The following is an 18,921-nucleotide window of genomic DNA, read 5'->3' as shown; positions in this document are numbered from 1 at the left end:
TTTGAATAAAACCATTATCTGATTTACATTTAACCAAAATGAATAATAATAATCATAATAGGTAGTCTCTGGTTTCCTTTGTAAATAGTACTAATACTTATTCCATATGGTTAAAAAAAAATTGTCTACCTATCATAAAATGTATACATAAGCATTAAATATTTTAACAGAATGAGTAATTTTTGCTTGAAAAATTCAAGCTGAATATCAAAAGAACTGTCTGTATTTGAATGATAGTTGTCCTTGGTCTTGTCAGCCACCCAACACCACAGTCTTAACAGACTGAGCAGAGCGCTCTAAGACTGTTGAGCAAGGTGGGAACCTTTGGAGTAGACTCTGGAGATGTTTCAGGTTTCCTGGGGTATTTAGAGCTCATCTGTTCAGGTTTCATCTTTATAAATTGTATCACCATAATTTCTCCTTTTGTTCTATTTTTTCATGTAGGTTTATAATTTATTTAATTTTAGTTTACCTTTATTGTCATTTTTGTGCAGTTCTGATTAAAAGCAAAGATAAATGCATGTATTCACACACCTTCTTCAACCAGAAGGGGTCCTATATTAATGCAGTTATTATTGTATTCATCCATCTCTTTGACTAATTTAAACATCCCCTGAGAAAATATCTACGACGTCCATTTTCTTTGAGTCAGAGAGCTAGTGCATGGCAAACTGCTGTAGATTCTCAGTAGATAATTATTTCAATAAATGTGTACACTAATGTACCAGCAAAACGGAGAGAAGGAAGTCTTTTAAGCCTGCACTGATAGGGAATCTTTTGGTAGAGTGTATTGTGCTCTAATTGAATTGTTTGGAGCTGACAAGGGTGCAAGTTTTTCCATTCAGTTCTCATTATCTATTTATATTTATTCTCATGTAAGCAACTTGCTTATATTTGAAATAAGATTAAGTGTTGCCCAGAAAACAAAGTAGAACATGACAACAGAGCAAACTGCTGTCATTTTAGGTCAAGAAAAATAAATCTTGTTTCATGATACTATGCGGCACACTTTAATAAATTCCCATCACTATCATTACCTGTTTTCCCAGAAAAAAAGTGCATGCTTCATTTCAAGGATTGCTTTCTATGCACAAAAAGTTGTTCACAAAATGATTAAGTTTTCCTTTCCTCTAAATCATCGGATTTGTGCCCTTTCTACATGGAAGTCCTATACCCATTCTTTGCAATATATTGTGTACTTGTCCCCTTTCAGAGCAGAAAATGACAGAAACAAATCAACCATCCCTGGAGCGTTCTTACATATGTAGTCTGACACATGACTTAAAGAATAAAAGAGCTTAAAAAAAAAAAGAGCTGATTATGTTTTCATTCAATCCGAAAAAGATACTGCTAGCAAGTGAATATTACAAGTGTTAGAAAGATGAAATTCTTACGTTGTCTGCATAAAACTCCCTAATAAAACACACACTCCTTCCCTCTCTCTCTCCTTCTTTCCTTCTTTACCCTTCCCACATTCCTCAAAGCGGTAACAATCGTAAATACAAATGTATGCAGTCAGAGTCTATGGCCCATCATTTTCCTGTCCACACTGGCAGCTGCAATGTATAGATTTCTCTGGTTTCTCCATACCACGTATTTAATCATATTTAAAATTTTAACCACCCAGATTGAAAATAAAATATTATTTTATTTTGTATTTCTTTATATAATGTTCAGCATCTTTTCATGTGTGTAACTACCATTTAGATTTAATTTCCTATGATGTTTTTTCTCATATACCTATTTTTCTGCTGAGTAGGTGGTGGGTTTATACAACTTCATGATAATGGTTTTAATTCCTGTCACCATTTCTTTTTGCAAATATTGTCCTAATTTTTATTTATTTTTAAACTAGCTTTTGAACTAGTTTATATTCAAACAATAAATAAAAATTCCTTTTTAGGAGTTTGGAATATATCTTGTTTTAGTTGCTTCTGGTTTTTGTCTGATGGCTGGGGGTGAGAGGAGGACAGAGGAAGAGCTAGAGTGAGAGAGAGAGAGAGAGTCCTTTTTCATGGTTCCTTTTAGTACTGTCACCTGCCTTGATTTACATTTTTAAAAATGCTGTACCTGGGATAAATTTTGATCTAAAATGCGACATATGAACCCAAAGGTCACAATACTGATAATTTACTTGGAATATTCTTTAACTTTTGGTGTTTGGTACTGTGCATTACTTATTTTAGGTTACAACGCAGGTCAGTTAGTATCATCAGAAACCTGTTACTCCTGAAGAGCAGCTGCAGCTCTTCTGTTATTCTGGTCTCTACCAAATTATTTTGTTCTAATTAATACACCAGATGTCAGAAATTGTGTTTCTTTTTTAAAAAGTAATTCTGTTGAAAATAGTTGCTTATTATCTTGAAGAAAATTAGAAATGGCGCCCCATTGGAGAAAATGATGGTATTTAAAGTATATGGAAGGATATAAAAAATTTATAGATATCTTGTAACCATGAACGAACAGGGTTAGGGACACACTGGAGCCACACCATAGTCATCCCTAAGAACGGAGCTTGAGTCTCAAATCCCTAAATAGTTTTGGGTCAAGACACTGGGAGGAAAGGATGATAGATGCTGATTGTGTAATGATCTTCAGGATACGGGTAGAAGAATCCATTCTCAGCAATGCTGACAAGTCCGGTTCATATCAATCTCTTATGCAAATTAGTGGTTAAAACACCTTAAACTTTGATAGACTGAGACTTGATCAAGGTTACAGAACGCATTATGTACGGACTATTTGTTCTATGCTATTTATCACTGATTATTAAATGTGCAGTTGTGGGGGAAGTATTTGGTTGGAAGCTTGAATCTTTCTAAACAAAGGAACATCTGACTTTGACCATTTCCTCAGGGGAGTTTAGGAGTTATTTCTGAGCTATGCCTATTCCAGAAGACTTTCAATTTAATTAATTACTGACAGTCATTCTCATGTTATTATCTCATCTGCTAAGAATTCCCTATTTCCTCACTGACTTGAAATAACTTTTGTCATATACTAAATTTCCATAGATATTTGTATCTATTTCTGAATTCTTCATTTGGTTTACTGAATCTATGCTAACTTCAAACTTTTAATTACTTAGTTTTTGCAATTGTCTGGATTATTTCTTAAAAGTTTATTTTTCATATAGACTAGGAATTTTCTCTCTCCTCATCCGCACTATACAAATCCTTTGACATTCTTTCGAATTAACTATCTAGACATCAAGCTCTCTATTTTTTTGTTGTTGTTGTTGGTCTTTTTGAGACAGGGTCTCACTGTGCAGTTCAGGCTGGCCTTGATCTCACTTTTTAGCCCAGGCTGGTCTCAAACCCTCAGTGATCCTCCTGCCTCAGTCTCCCAATTCCTGCGATTACAGGCGTGTGCCACCACACCTTGCTTAATCTATTATATTGTACTTACCAGACACTAAATCTTTGCAAACATTAATTAATTTTCATAACAATTCTATAGTGTAGGTTTTATTATTGCTCCTTTTAACTGCTATTTTATGGATAAAGCTACTGAGTCACAGAGAGGCAGAGTATTTTCATTTAAACATGCTAAATTTATAAACTAATTTCAGAAGGTCCTTTACTACTTTTATTTTTCTTATCCAAGGAAAGGCATGCATTTCTACTTGTTAATATTTTCTTTTATATATTTCAGTATGCTTTATATTTTTTTCTATGGTTCAAACACCTAAAGTTCATTCCATAGTTGGAAAGGAATTTTTCCATCCATTATACTTTATAATGGATTGTTACTTTTTTACCAAACACTTGTGTTTTTTCATTTTTAGGTTTGTATCCACCTAGCATATTAGATCCTCTTATTTTGGTTTCCAGAAAGACAGCTTTATCATCCACACATAATATATGCTTTTCTCTTTCCACTGCTTGCTGTTTGTCTTTCTGGCATCTAATTATTTCAGCTAACACTTCCAAAACTATATTTAATGTTCTCTGTATGGGTGCTCTCACTGAATGATTTTCACATATTCTGAGAGTACTTATTCAAGAAAGAGACTTTTACATATTTTCAAGTCCTGCCACTGCTGTTTATATAATCCAGTTGCATATTTTTTGTTTATTTATTTAGGGCTGTAACACCTGGACTTAGTTTGGATCCTGGGATATCATAGATCCTTCTCAAAATTTCGTTGTGTGAAGAAATCAGCGAATGGATGAATGAATGGCATAGTTACCTGATTTGATGTTTTTGTCGAAATCTAGCCCCCATGGCATCCTCTTGGGGAGGTTCTGCTTACCGCCTGCAGATTTCTTCACCAGATATTCTACATTCCTGATATCTCCAACTTTGGTCTCCACTACACTTTTAGCTTCATTCTCATAACTTCACACAGTGTCCTCTCAGGGGCTTGTTGCTTGGCCTTTCTTTGAAATCTGGGTGGAAGCTTCCCCTACCCTACAACTCTTGCTTTCTGCACACCAGTAAAACCAACACCACTTGGATATTGTAAGGTCTGCTACCAATTTGAGCAGTAGCCAGGTCCCCTCAGATTATGGCTGCAGAAGCTTCTGAGTGCTACAATGGCCGAAGTCAGGGAGATATTTCCCTTTGTGCCTTGAATGATCAGGGTACCCTGAGGCTCTCTTTCAAATAAAAGCTTTACATTTTCTCCCCCTCGAGCCTGGGAAGGGTGAGGTTTTTCTAATATCTGAGATGCCTTTAAGCCATCTTTTCTGTTGTCCTGATCCAAAGTACTTGGCTTCTTTCTAATGATAATCTTTTCAACAACTATGATTTCCTTTGTCCAAATTTTGCAGATGTTTCCTTTCTGTCCACTAGGAAAATATTTCAAATTATTCAGCTATGCCTTTTGTCTCTATTCTCACTGTAAAACTAGCTGAACGTAGCTAGCAGTACACATGCTACAGCTTAAATATTGGGCTGCTTTGAAATTTTCTAATCAAACTATCCTATTTTCAAATGGCAGATGGGAAATATTCTTTGTAGAAAAAAGGCTGATTTATGTTAATGTATTAGAAGTACAAATTTATTCAAAAAAATCTTAGTTTACTATATTTTTTCTCTTTTTTTCTCTATTGGTATGTATTTGAATAATTGAGTTTCATTATATCACTTTTTCCTTCCTACAGATTTAAAAGCCTTATGCTCCATTTTGTATTTTTTTAATATTTACTCATTCATTTGTGATATAAGTCTAATTCTCTTTTCCAGTAGTACTGAGGCTTTAATATGGGGCCTTGGATATACCAGACAAGCACACTACCACTGAACTATATCACCAGTGCGTCCCATTTTAAAAGTTTAAATTTAATTAATAATTTTATATACTTGTCAATATAAAACTTAAATTTTTAAGTTTAATCAATCCTCTCCAAACTTCCTCTCCAAAACTTCCCTTATTTACATGCTCCTGTATTGTAAGAGTATATGAGTACTTTGAAAATTACTCAATAGTCTTTTAGGGCAGTATTTTATTTAAAACTACTAAAACTCCCAGTACCGGAGGAAAAAAAAAAATAAAAAATAAAAAATAAAAATAAAACTACTAAAACATACCAATTTATTTATCTACCATTTATTTATTTTGACAATAAGAAAGCTTCATTGCTGTTTTGCTCATACAATTTCCATGTACACTGTGTAAAAATTTCACTAACACAAGTATCTATGATAAATAAAATTTAAAATTTCATATGAAATCCCAAAACTCTGAGAAAAACTGATTAGCATTTAAAAGTTTGTTGAAGTTCACTAATTATTAATTGACATTGTATCAGTCTGAGGCCCTTCTCACCTTGCCTTGTGGGTCAGTTTTGAGATGCAGAAATCCTGCTTCTTCTCCATAAACACTGAGATCTTGATGGTCAGTGAAGCTGTAATGCTCACAAAGCAGGATGAAGTCTGCTGAGTATTACAACCAGGAGTGGTGGCCTATAATCTCAGCACTCGGGAGGCTGAGGTAGGAGGATTGCCTCAAGTTTGAGGCCAGCCTAGGCTACATAGTCAATTCAGGGACTGCCTGAATTACATGAGACCCTATCTCAAAAAATCAAAAAAGAAAATAAAAGTATTATATCCAAGAGAAATCAAGTTAGAATCTTCTCAAAATGCCATACAAGCAACTAATAATCATTTTTTAAAATTTAACTAATAATCAATCACAGTCTACTGATATTAAGGACAATAACCCAGATTTCATATTGTTAAGTATTCCATTAATTAAGCATGTGATCATAGTAAAATTATTTATGTTTTAGATCTGCTCGTATATATAAAACTTGGAAGTGAAACGAGATTTTCATTTTTTTAATTTTAAAAATAAAAGAACAAAAACATCTTAACAAACACACATACATATGCAGAATAACACAAGAACAATATAAGCAATACTGAATTTCAGACAAGGTGATAGGAAATTAACAATCATGTTATATTACTTATTGATATCTTCAAAGTGGTTACTCAGGAAAACAAATATAGACATAAAAGATTGATCAAACAATTAATCATTAACTGTTCCTTTCAATAAAGTGATAGAAGTCACATAGTACAACTATGTCATAATACAACTAAGTCATGTAGTACAACTATTCTAGCTATGCTGTGTGTATATATATATATATATATATATAAAATAATTTTCCTCATGTTTCTTTTCTCTTTTCCCTCATTCTAGTTGTTCTTCACTTTTCACTTTTGAGCAGTTTCCTTTCATTTCACAATGTCTATCATACCTCCTAATTTTTATTCACTCTTTCAGGTTCTTACACTAGTGAGACAATACATTGTTTACACATGCAGATATGATTTATTTCACTTATAAGTATGGTCTCTAGTTGTGACCATTTACCTATAAAAGCCTCGGGTTTACCTTTCCTTATAGCTGAGTAATATTCCATTATATAAAAATACCACAACTTTTTAATCCATTCCTCAGTGGATGGACATTTGGGTTGCTTCCACAATTTAACAATTACAAATTGCACTGCTATAAACATGGGTGCACATATATTGCTGTGATATGATGTTTTCAGTTCTTCTGGGAAAATACCCAGAAGATGAATAGCTGGGATGAATGGGACCTCTAGACCTAGTTTGCTAAGGAATCTCCAAAATGATTTCCTCAGTGATTTCACTAGTCTGCATTCCCACCAGCAGTGGAGAAGAGTTCCTATTTCTCCACAGCCTTTCCAGCATTTGTTATTGGTTGATTTCTTAATGCTAGCCACTGGGGTGAGATGAAATCTCTGTGTTGTTTTAATTTGCATTTCTCAAATGACTAGTGATGTTAAACATTTTCTCGTGTATTTATTTGCCATTTGTATTTCTTTATCTGAGAATGGTGTCTGCATCTCAGATACCCATTCTTGGACTGGGTCTTTGAATTTGGGGGGGGGGTGATGTTTTTAAATTCTTTATATGTTCTAGATAGACCTTTGTCCGAGGGACAGTCAGCTAAATATTTTTCCCAGTTTCTGAGTTTTCTTTTTACTCTACTAGTGAGTTCTTTAGATGTGCAAAAACTTTTCATTAAGATGAGATCCAAGTTGTTGATTCTTTGAAGTATTTCCCATTCGATTCGGTTTTGGTTCATGAACTCTCTGCCTGCCTTTATATCTTCAAGATTTTTACTTACTTTCTGTTCCAGTAGATTTAGTGTTTCTATTTTAATATTGACATCTGTGATCCATTTTGACTTTAGTTTGATGCATGGTGATAGACTTGGGTTGATTTTCAGTCTTTGGCAAGTGGTAAGCCAAATTTTCCAGCACCGTTTATTAAGGAGGCTATGTTTCTTCTAGTGAATTTGTTTGGTCCATTTGTCAAAGATTAGGTGGCTGAGTGTGTTTTTGGTTGTAGCTGTTTCTTCCAGTCTGTTCCATTGATCCTCAGGTCTGATTTTTAGCTAGTACCAGGTTGATTTTATTGCAGTAGCTTTGTAGTATAATTTCAGGTCAGGGATTGTGATTCCGCCTGATTTGTCTTTGTTGCCCAGGATTACTTTTGTTATTCTGGGTCTCTTTTGGTTTCAGAAGAATTTAAGGAATGTTTTCTCTAGATCTGTGAGGTATGCTAATGGTAGTTTAATGGGAATTGCGCTGAATCTGTACAACAATTTCGGGAATGTGGCCATTTTCACAATGTTAGTTCTTCCTATCCACGAGCAACGAGTATTCTTCCATTTACTAAAATCCTCCTCGATCTCCTTTCTCAGAGTACTGTAGTTTTCATTGAATAGATCTTTTACTTCTTTTGTTAGATTGATTCCTAAATGTTTCAATTTCTTTGATGCTATTGTGAAAGGTATGCTTTCCTGAATTTCTTTCTCAGTCTGTTTGTTATTTGTGTATAGGAATGCAATTGATTTTTGAGTGTTGGCTTTGTATCCAGCTACACTACTGAATTTGTTGATTAATTTAAGGAGTCTTCTGGTATAGTTTTTGGGGGTCTTCCATGTAGAGTATCATGTCATCTGCAAATAATGGTAATTCAACTTCATCCTTTCCTATCCTTATTCCTTTTATTTCTTTCTCTTGTCTAACTGTTCTAGCTAATGCTTTCAGAACTATATTGAATAGGAGTGGTGACAGTGGACATCCCTGTTCTGTTCCTGATTTTAAAGTGAAAGCTTTCAGTTTCTGTCCATTTAGTATGATGTTGGCTTTTGTTTTCTCATAGATGGCTTATGATCAGGTTGAGGTAAAGACCATCTATTCCTATTTCCTGTAAGGTTTTTATCATGCAAAAGTGTTGGACTTTATCAAAAGCTTTTTCTGAATCTACTGAGATGATCATGTAGTTTTTGTTTGACTCTATTGATATGGTATTTTACCTGAATTGATTTGTGTATATTGAACTATCCCTGCATGGAATGAATCCCACTTGATCATGGTGTGTGATTTTCTTAATGATTTGCTGCATTCTATTTGCTACTTTTTAATTGAGCATCTTTGCATCCATGTTCATGAGGGAGATTGGTCTGTAGTTCTCTTTCTTGGTTGGGTCTTTCTCTGGTTTTGGTGTCAGTATAATACTTGCCTCCAGGAATGAGTTAAGGAGAATTGCTTCCTTTTCAATTTCATTGAAGAGTTTGAGGAGTATTGGCATTAAATCTTCTTTGAATTTCTTATAAAATTCCACTGTGAATCCATCAGGGCCTAAGATTTTCTTTGTTGATAAGGTTTTAATCACGTTTTCCATCTTATTAATTAATATTGGTTTGTTCAGGATTTTTATATCTTCTTGATGCAACTTTGGTAATTCATAGATATCTAGGAATCTGTCCATTCCCTGTGAGTTTTCTACCCTATCAGAGTAAAGATTTTCAAAGTAGGTAATAATGACCTTTTGAATTTCTGTAGGATCTCTAATGATGTCATCCTTTTCATTCCTTATTGCATGAATTTAAGTTTTTTTCCTTTTCTTTGATAAAGTTGGCTAGGGGTTAGTCAATTTTATTTATTCTTTCAAAGAACCAATTCTTTGATTTGTTTATTTTTTTGTAGTGTTTCCTTCCTCTCAATTGCATTAATTTCTGCCCTGATCTTTTTTTTTTTTTTTTTTTTTTTTGTTTTTCTCCGGTACCGGGAACCGAACTCACGACCTTGCGCTTGCCAGGCAGGCGCTTTTGCCGCTGAGCTAAATCCCCAGCCCCTCTGCCCTGATCTTTATAATCTGCTTCCTTCTTTGGGCTTTGGGCTTGACTTGTTTTTCTGTTTCTAAAATTTTGAGGTACAGCGTTGGGCTATTTATTTGTTCTGTTTCTGTTTTCCTTTCTTTTGTTGTTGTTCTTGGTACTGGGAATCAAACTCAGAACCTTGTGGTTGCCAGGCAGGGACTTGTGCCGCTGAGCTATATCTCCAGCCCTCTGTTTTCCTTATGTGTGAGTTCACTGCTATAAATTTCCCTCTGAGGACTGCTTCATTGCATCCTACTTTATTTTCTGGTAAGTTTTATTTTACATTTTCATTTTTTTGTAGGTATTTTTTAATTTCTTCTTTAATTTTTTTCTGTGACCCCTTCGTTGTTCAGGAGGTTGTTATTTAATTTCCAAGTGTTTATGGAGTTTTTGGAGTTCCTTTTGTCATTAATTTTCAATTTCTTTGCACTGTGGTCAGATAATATGCATGGGATAATTTCAGTTCTTTTGCATTCAGTTAGGTATGCTCTGTGGACCAGAATGTGGTCTAGTTTAGAGAAAGTCCCATGTGAAGCTGACAAAAATGTGCATTCTGATGTTGTGGGGTGCAATACTCTGTATACATCTACTAAGTCCATTTGTTCACAGCTTTGGTTCAGATCTGTTATTTCCTTGCTGATTTTTTGTCTAGTTGACCTATGTCTTTGTGTCAAAGGGGCGTTTATATTCCCTATTACAATAGTGTTATTAATTATTTGGGTTTTCATGTCTGTTAAGATTTGTCTTACATAGTTTGGTATTCTCATATTTGGTGCATACATGTTTATGATTGTTATCTCTTCCTCTTGCAATTTTCCCCTAACAAGTATGTAGTGACCTTCTTTCTCTCTTTTGATTGTTTTCAGTTTGAGGTTTATGTTGTCTGCAAACATAATAGCTATCCCTGCTTTTTTCTGGGTTCCTGTTGCATGAAGAATTGTTTTCCATCCTTTGACTTTCAGTCTATGGATTTCCTTTTGAGTAAAATGTGTTTCCTGTATACAGCATATTGTTGGATTTTGTTTCTTAAACCACTCTGCCAGTCTGTTTCTTTTGACTGGTGAATTGAGGCCATTTACTTTAATGGTTATAACTGATATGTATTGGCTTATCTTTGTCATGTTATTTACTTGCTGTTGGTTTCCTACTTTTTCTATCTGTTTAATTTCTTGCTCTGCTTGAGGATTCCTTTCTATTGTTGTTCTTGAAATTGTGGTCATTTTTTTCTCCTTCTAGAATATCTTTTAGTACTCTTTGTAAGGTTGGTTTGGCACTCATGAAGTTCTTCAGTTGTTCTTTGTCGTGGAAGTATTTTATTTCTTCATTAAATTTGAAGGATAGTTTTGTAGGATGTATCAGTCTTGGTTAGAAGCTGTTTTGTCTCAGGACCTGTAATACTTCATTCCAAGCTCTTCTTGATTGGATGGTTTGGGTTGAGAAATCTGCTGTGATCCTGACTGGCTTTTCTTTTAGGTGATCTGTTTCCTTCTCTAGCAGATTTTAATATTTAGTTCTTTTGCTGGATATCTGGGATCTTGATTATTATATGTCTGGGTGTAGTTTTATTTTGGTTATGACTAGTTGGAGTTCTATATGCCTCACTTACTGTATGTCAGATTGTTTTTCCATGCTTGGGAAATGTTCTACTATTATTTCTGCAAATATTCTTTATATGCCATTCGTGTTGCCTCCTGCTGTTTCATTGTCTTCTATTAGTCTTACATTATTTCTCTTTCCTCATCTTGCAGCTGTTGAATTAATTTTTCCTAGTTCCTTATTAAGTTTGAGAGATCCTTTCTTTCATGATCATTAGCTGACATGCTGTCTTCGAGATCTGAAATTCTATGTTCGGCCTCATTCAAGTGGTTTTTCCAGCTCTCAGTGGAAGTTTTCATTTCTTGGATATCTCTCTAAATCTGTTTCATACATTCTAATTCATTCCTATATTGTTCATTTAATGTTTCCATTTCCTATGCTCATCTATTTTTTGTATGTCTTCTGTAGATGTGCTGAGAAATTCTTTCATTATTGTTGTCATTTCATTTTTTTACCTGAGAGATTATTTCTGACCTGATCTCCTCTGTGGTCTGATACAGTTGTTTTTTTACTTCATTTGCAATCATTTCAGCAATTTCATGTGTGTATTTACCAAGTTCTCCTATGTAGATGGCTCCTGGACTTGTTCTGAGTGGGGAGGAGTTCTGAGATTGCATTTTGGTCCTTCATTTTTTCATTTTTGATGCCAGAGGCAGAGTGCCCAGTCTCTCTCTTCCCTGATGGCTCAGCAAAGTTTGCTAATACCCCTAGATTTCCTGGTGGTCAGATTTGCCCTTCAGTGGCCCACGAGATGGGCTGCTCAGTCTTGCATCTTCCAGCAGTTGGTGGAGTGTACCTAGTTTTCCCAGGTCTTACACATAAAGCACGATGTCAGAAGATCACAGACTGCCTGATCCAGTGTCCCCAGGCAGCTCAGGGCACCTGGAGGACCCAGGAGCAGACTGCACTGTTGGCATGATCACAGACCACTTGGTCCTTGTCCCAAGGCAATTCAGGGCACAGGAAGAGCCCAGACACGAACCACAGGGTCAGCAATTCATGGACCACCTGATTTGGTGTCTCCAGGCTGCTAGGGGTGCAAATGAGCCAGATGCAGGCTGCAGTGGCAGTGATCACAGACTGCCTGTTTCAGTGTTCTCCGGGAGCTCAGGGTGCATGCAAAGCCCTTAGATTTTCATTTTTATTTTTTATTTATTTTTTTATTAAGTTTATTGGTACAATTTAGGTATACATAAAGATCACATTCATTGCAAGGAACTTGTACCTATATATGATATATCTTGATTCCTCTTTTTTTCCAATCCTCTCCCCTCCATTCAATCACTCTTCCCCTCCTGATATACACTTTGTTTCCATTTTATCTTCCTTTTATTGTTTTTTCCCCTTTCTTCCTTTCCTACTTCCCCTTCCCTAGTTCCTCTTTCTTTTGAAGAATTTCTTCCTATTTCATCATATCTATTGTACATTTTGGTCCTTATTTATTTTTCAGTTTCTCACACCAGGAAGAGAATGCAATATTTACACATGTGTGCTCCATTTATTTTACATATATATATCATATATATATATCATTTATTTTCACACACACACACACACACACATAAGAAACTTGGAAATGAAAGACATAGATTTCCATTTTTAAAAGGTTTTCCCAATCCAAAATTATATTGCTTCATGCTATAATTTTTATAATTTTTTATAACTACTACTACTATTTCAATTAAATCGTATTTGATGAAAAATCTTGGAGATCCGTGATAAGCAAAGTCTGACAGTAAGACTGTACTTTTGTGATGTAATTCTAAATGTATGTCACAAAAAAGATACAAAATCATAGGGTGCCATTGGCAATTTGAATAAAATTATGCCAATATTATACATAATCCATTATTTGCAATAAGGTAAAAATTCACATTTTAAAAATTCATTAATGCGATATTGACAAAAAAGTTTAGTTATGATTCTAATGTTCTGGGGATTCTATTTGGTATAATGTTGAAATACTAAAGAATTAAAATATTAAGTTATTAAATTTTGGAGATTATACCTTGTTACAAAAATGAGGAATAGTTGCTGATACTTTCCATTTCTTAGCTTTTATCTCTTAGCTTCAAACTCACACTTCTCTGCTTGTCTCTATGATCTGAGGACTGGAACTCTGCACACTGCATATTTTCTTTGTCTCCTGGCTTCTTTCCAAAATAAAACTCCTGAAAACCTAAGACAGGAAAAGGGATTTGCTTCTTCCGATATTTTTCCTGCTCCTCTGGTGTCACTGCAGCAATAATTATTCATCCTGGCAGGAGTAGTTCATCCCCGTTCTCCCCAGTTAGCCTCCAGTGCCTCCCTAAAGATCTGCACCAGCCTATAGGTGCCCTCTGTGGCCTTCTTCACACTTCAGAGTCTCAGCTATGCAGGGTCCCTCTTCAAGCTCCTGAGAGATCAGCACCAACTCTAATAACCTCAAGCTTTTCCTCTGTTCCTCCAGACCTAGCAGTAGAAGCTGCTTCCTGTAATTCCTGACTCTATTCCTTCCATGTTTCCTTTGTCCTCTCCATTTTCCAGTGATTCTTAAACCAATTTCTTAAGTGACACTTGCTCTGTTAAAACTGACTATGTGGTTTCTTTGTTTGTGACTATATGATGGTTTTATTAAGGCATACAGATCTATTCAAAACTTGCTGTTTATTTTTCATCCTTTTTGGCAAGCTATGCATGTTCTCTATTCAAAGTTTCTGGAAAATCCCGTACGTGTTAGTATGGATGATATTTTACCTCAGAGAACTCGAGTTTCTTTACCTCAGAGTGGGCTTTGCGCAGACCCAGGGTGTCCCTGAAGGGCTGCATTTGTGGACCCTCCCTTACTGTCTGTCTGGTTAAACTCTTCCAAGGCTGGCCCTCTATACACTTGTGATATAATGAAAGAGTCTGGTTTCAACTGTATTTTTCTTAAGAAGTCATTTTTATTGTATGAGGCTCAAAAGTTCAAGACAGAAAGAAATTAGAAGTACACAAAATCATTGACATTTTGTAAGGAGAATTTGCTATAATAGATGCCTCTGCATTCAAGCACAATTTGTTACAGCATACTGCTAAAGAAAGAACTAGACTGGCTGTTTCCACCTACCTATTAATCCAAATAACATCTTCCTTTGTGAAACATCCATTCTCTCTGCTAAACCATGTGAGCTTTCCACAGTGATATTAATAGGACCATTCCTCTTTTTATTATTGGAAACATGCCTGAGGATATTGAGCCATGGTTAAATTTTGGTAGAAATTTTATCAGGAGGCTTAAATGTTTGTGCATGAAATACACTGTTTATCTTTTAAATTTTATTAAAATTATTTTTGAAGATTTTAAACTATGTATATGTTGCACATATCAAATTCAAACCCAATTAGTTTTAAGACCAATTAGCTAAGTAGCTCATAGTTTAAAAAAACACATTTCTTTCATGTCCAAATTTTTCAGGAATATAGGCTTTTGTTGGATTATACATTATTCATTTGTATGAGCACATGGAAGACAGATAATAAAGCAAACATCCTTTTAAATTTTGATTAATTACTTAGTTTTTAACTAATACATAAAAACATGAGTATTGTACATATTAATGGGGTACTGTGTGATGTTTTGATGCACATATACATTGTGTAATGCTTAAACCAGATTAAACGTATCTATTTCCTGAAACATTTGCCATTTCTTTAATGAAGAAAATAATGAAAACTATTTGTTTTAGATTTTGAAATATATAATCACCCTACTAGCAATAGGGCATCAGGACTTCCTAATCCTATTTAACTATAACTTAGTACACATTAACCAAATTTTCTCCATCCTTCTTTCCCTTCAAGACTTCTCAACCTTTGGTAACCACCATTCTACTCTCAACTTCTAAAAAATCCACTCGTTTGAATTCTGTCTACCGAGATCATTCAGGCTTTTTTTTCTGTGTCTGGCTTACTTCACATAGCATAATGATCTCCAATTCATTCATGTTGTCACAAATGCCAGATTTCATATTTCATGGTGTCATAGTGTTGCATTAAGTGTGTATATATATATATATGTATATATATGTAACATTTTCTTTACCACATCATCAGTTTAAAGTAACAAGCAGTAATGTATTCTTTGCATCTCTGAGCTTTACTACATACATGAAATATCTAAATAGCAGAAAAACTCACAGAAGCAGAGAATACAATAGTGATTGCAATAGAGTTTGGGGAAAATTGGGCTTTATTTAGTGGGTATAAAGTTTAATTTATATTAGATGAATAATTTTTAGAGATCTAATGATCAACAATAGGATCTAGAATTAACAATGTTGTATTATGCAGTTCAAATTTTGTTAAGAGCGTAGGTCTCATATTAAAAGTTCTTATCATGCATGCACACAAAAAAAAACAAATCCAAAGGGACGCAGTAAAACTTTGAGAAGTATTGGATATATTTATTACTTTGCTTGTGGTGTCAAGTGTCTTTGCATATATTCAAACTCATCAAGTTGTACCTATTAGATATATGTAGCTCTTTGTATATCAATCAAGTTATTAGCAATCAATGTAATTAGCACTCTCTGATCACTGTCATAATGCAAAATGACCCTGCAGATCTATAGAATTTTCCTAAGGATGTGATAAATCTTTTTTGAAAATCACTATTTCAGATGTTAATTATCAGCTTGTCAAGGACAGACTCAAAGAATGAGAACTTTTAGTGATGATCTCAAAGATGACTTAAAATTTTAATGCCCAGCATTCACCTAGCTGCAAGGAATCAGATAGTCAGGAGAGAACACAAGAAACATCTAAAATTGAGACATTCAATTACATTCTTATATAATTACACACATTATATTTTAAAGAGTGTTATGACTTCTATCTAGATGTCCCCTCAAGGCCTCATGCAATCATAGGTGGGGCTTTTTCAGAGATGTCTAGATCTAGAATGTGTGATGCAAAAATTGATTTGTGGTGTAATGCTAGGCTCAAAGGTGCTAGGATTAACGGTGTGGGTGCTGGATAAGTGGTCTAAGTGGCCTGGATAAGATATAAGAGTTAGGAAGAGCTGCAGTCATCCCTTACTTGCTTTCGCTGTCTTTTGCTTTACATGCACTGGTTCTCCTCTGTGATGCTCCTCTGCCAAGCCACCCTGCACTGGAGCCAGTCAATTGCGCCTGAAAGCTCTACAAACTGTGAGCTAAATAAACCTTTCCCCCTTTAACTTTGGGTGTCAGGTATTTAGTCTCAGCAACAAGAGAAAAGTAACTAAGACAAAGAGTATACCCATAGGCTTTTGTGAGTAATTCTGTGTCCATATTTCACAGCATCTTTCTATGTTGGCATTTAAATAAGGTATTATTTCAAAGTAAAACTTTGTGTAATTCACAGTTCCATTTTCTGTAAAATTCAAGTTCTGTTAATATGAGCTACTTTTCCAGTAACTACTGCATATTCAAATCACAAATGAGAAGTATGACAGTAAATGCATCAGAGTAAATGCAGGGAAAAAGCCAAGGTGGGTAAATTTGGAGGTGGAAATGAGTGTGGTATGGAATGGCCCATTTTCTTGATAAATTGAAGGAGCAGTGAATGGCCCAAGTAATGAAGTTAGTTTCGGGTCCCTGAGAACTTGTCAGCTAAGCAGATCATTATAGCAGTAAGGGCACCAACTCCCCCGCCCTAGAGCAGTGAGTGTTTGAAGGAATTTTGAACACCTGTTTTATACTCTGGTATAATGAGAAAAAATGATTAATTAGCTAAGTATATTCTCCGGACATTTACTTCACTAAAAATACTTGATGAAAAATATCAGTGATCTAAAGTTAAGAAATCACATTTTCCATTTTGAAACTTTTTATTTTCTGTTCAGTAAAATCAAATGTGCTTATTGCAGATTATTTGGACATTAGGTATTGTTTAAGGTAGTTCCTTAAAATTTCAGAAAGACTTGACCTTGAAGTGTATCCCAGATGTACGCATCTGCCGTACTCGTGAACTCCTACAAGACAGAAACCGCTATTGTTAATCTACTTTGTGGCTGCAGCATCTGCTGTAAAACTCAGTCAGGAATACCCTGTATTCATTTCTACCCTAGCAATTACTTCTTTATGTTATAATTGCTTGTTTACTTGCCCGCTGCATCCTCTCATTCTTAATGGAAAACAGGCTTCTTGCCGGCTAGATTGGACTAATTCTTAGAGCAACATATTAAAGTCTCCCTCTATCATTTTTTCTGGATATTTTATAGCTATAATATCAGTTATAGTTTGTGATAGCGATCATATATTATTTTTTGATGCATACAAGTATGTGCTTATTATGTCTCCAAAAAAGCTGACTTTTATCATAATACAATGGCTTATTTTTTGTCTGAGAAATGACTGTATTTCTATCTGAATAGTGATTATATTTGTACAATACATAAAATGCACCCTCTTCAATGTGGATATTTCCTTCTCTCTCCTTTTACGTTTGACTGGCAATTGTGTTTCCATCTTTTTAATGTCATCTTTAGTTTATCACGTTAGGTATGTTTCTGATAAATAACAGAGTTGGCTTTTGTTTTTTGAAATAAAGTTGGAGCATTTTGGCCCAAGATATTTGGAAGTAAGGACTTACAAACTTCCTGTCATATCACTTAATATTTACTGTTAATTTTATTTTACTGGTTCTTTATGTATTTTTCCTTATTTCTCTTGACATGATCAAACTGCGGTTTTCTCTTTCTTCCTCTTTTTCATGTGATATAAAAGCAAAATATGAGCCACTTCTATGGTGGATATTACTGGTTACCTATCTGATTCTTCCCATTCCCATTCCCTTTCCCATTCCCATTCTGGCATCAGTCAGAATACAGATTTGGTTTTGGGAGGCAGGAGTGCTGTGAAAATATGGTTGCCCATATTTTTTTAACTAGGGGACTTCAACCTGGCTAATGGTGAACAAGTAGACCTTTACTGAGTGGGACTCCAGGGAAACAGCTGTCTACTCAGTTGGTGTATGTTATGGCGTGTGACTAGATGTCCCCTCAAAGCCTCACGCACTCACAAGTGGGGCTTTTTCAGAGGTGGTTGGATCTACAGCGGGTGATGCTGGGATTGATTCATGGTGCCATGCTGGGTTCAAGGGTGCTAGGATTAAGGGTGTGAGCACTACCTTCCCTAGAGAGTCTGGGCAAAATAAAAGGGTCAAAAAGACGCTGTTAAGGTCCCTTGTTGCTTTGGTACCTTCTGTCCACCATAAACTATTTCTCCTCTGTGGTACCTGTCTGCTGGGCATCCCTGCCTTGGAGCCAGCCAGTGATAGACTGAAACCTCTACAAACTGTGCGCTAAATAAACCTTTCCCCACTTAACTTTGGGTGTGGGGAATTTTGTGTCAGGGAGAGATTAGTAGCTAAGACAGCATATGTTGCCCTTTGCCCTCCCTCTTCTTTTTGTCTAAAATGCATATTTCAGGCCCAGAGGAGGGGCGGCCATCCTGTGATCATGATGACAAAAAGCCTTGAGAGGGGACGGGTACGAGGCAGTAGGCCAGGTCCTCGTGGGCACTCTGGAGACGGGCTGACAGCCTGCAGGCTCTGGTCACGTGAGGCACAAGAGCCTCTGCAGTCCTATTTCTTACTCGTGTAGTTGGACCTAATCTAAAGGCTGTATTCCTCCTGACCGAGGCACATCTGATCTCCAGCTGCTG

This window comes from Chinchilla lanigera, unplaced genomic scaffold (assembly GCF_000276665.1).
Source record: "Chinchilla lanigera isolate Chin_1 unplaced genomic scaffold, ChiLan1.0 scaffold00017, whole genome shotgun sequence".
Taxonomy (NCBI): domain Eukaryota; kingdom Metazoa; phylum Chordata; class Mammalia; order Rodentia; family Chinchillidae; genus Chinchilla; species Chinchilla lanigera.
The sequence above is the reverse complement of the archived record's forward strand: the minus strand, read 5'-3'. Positions refer to the sequence as shown.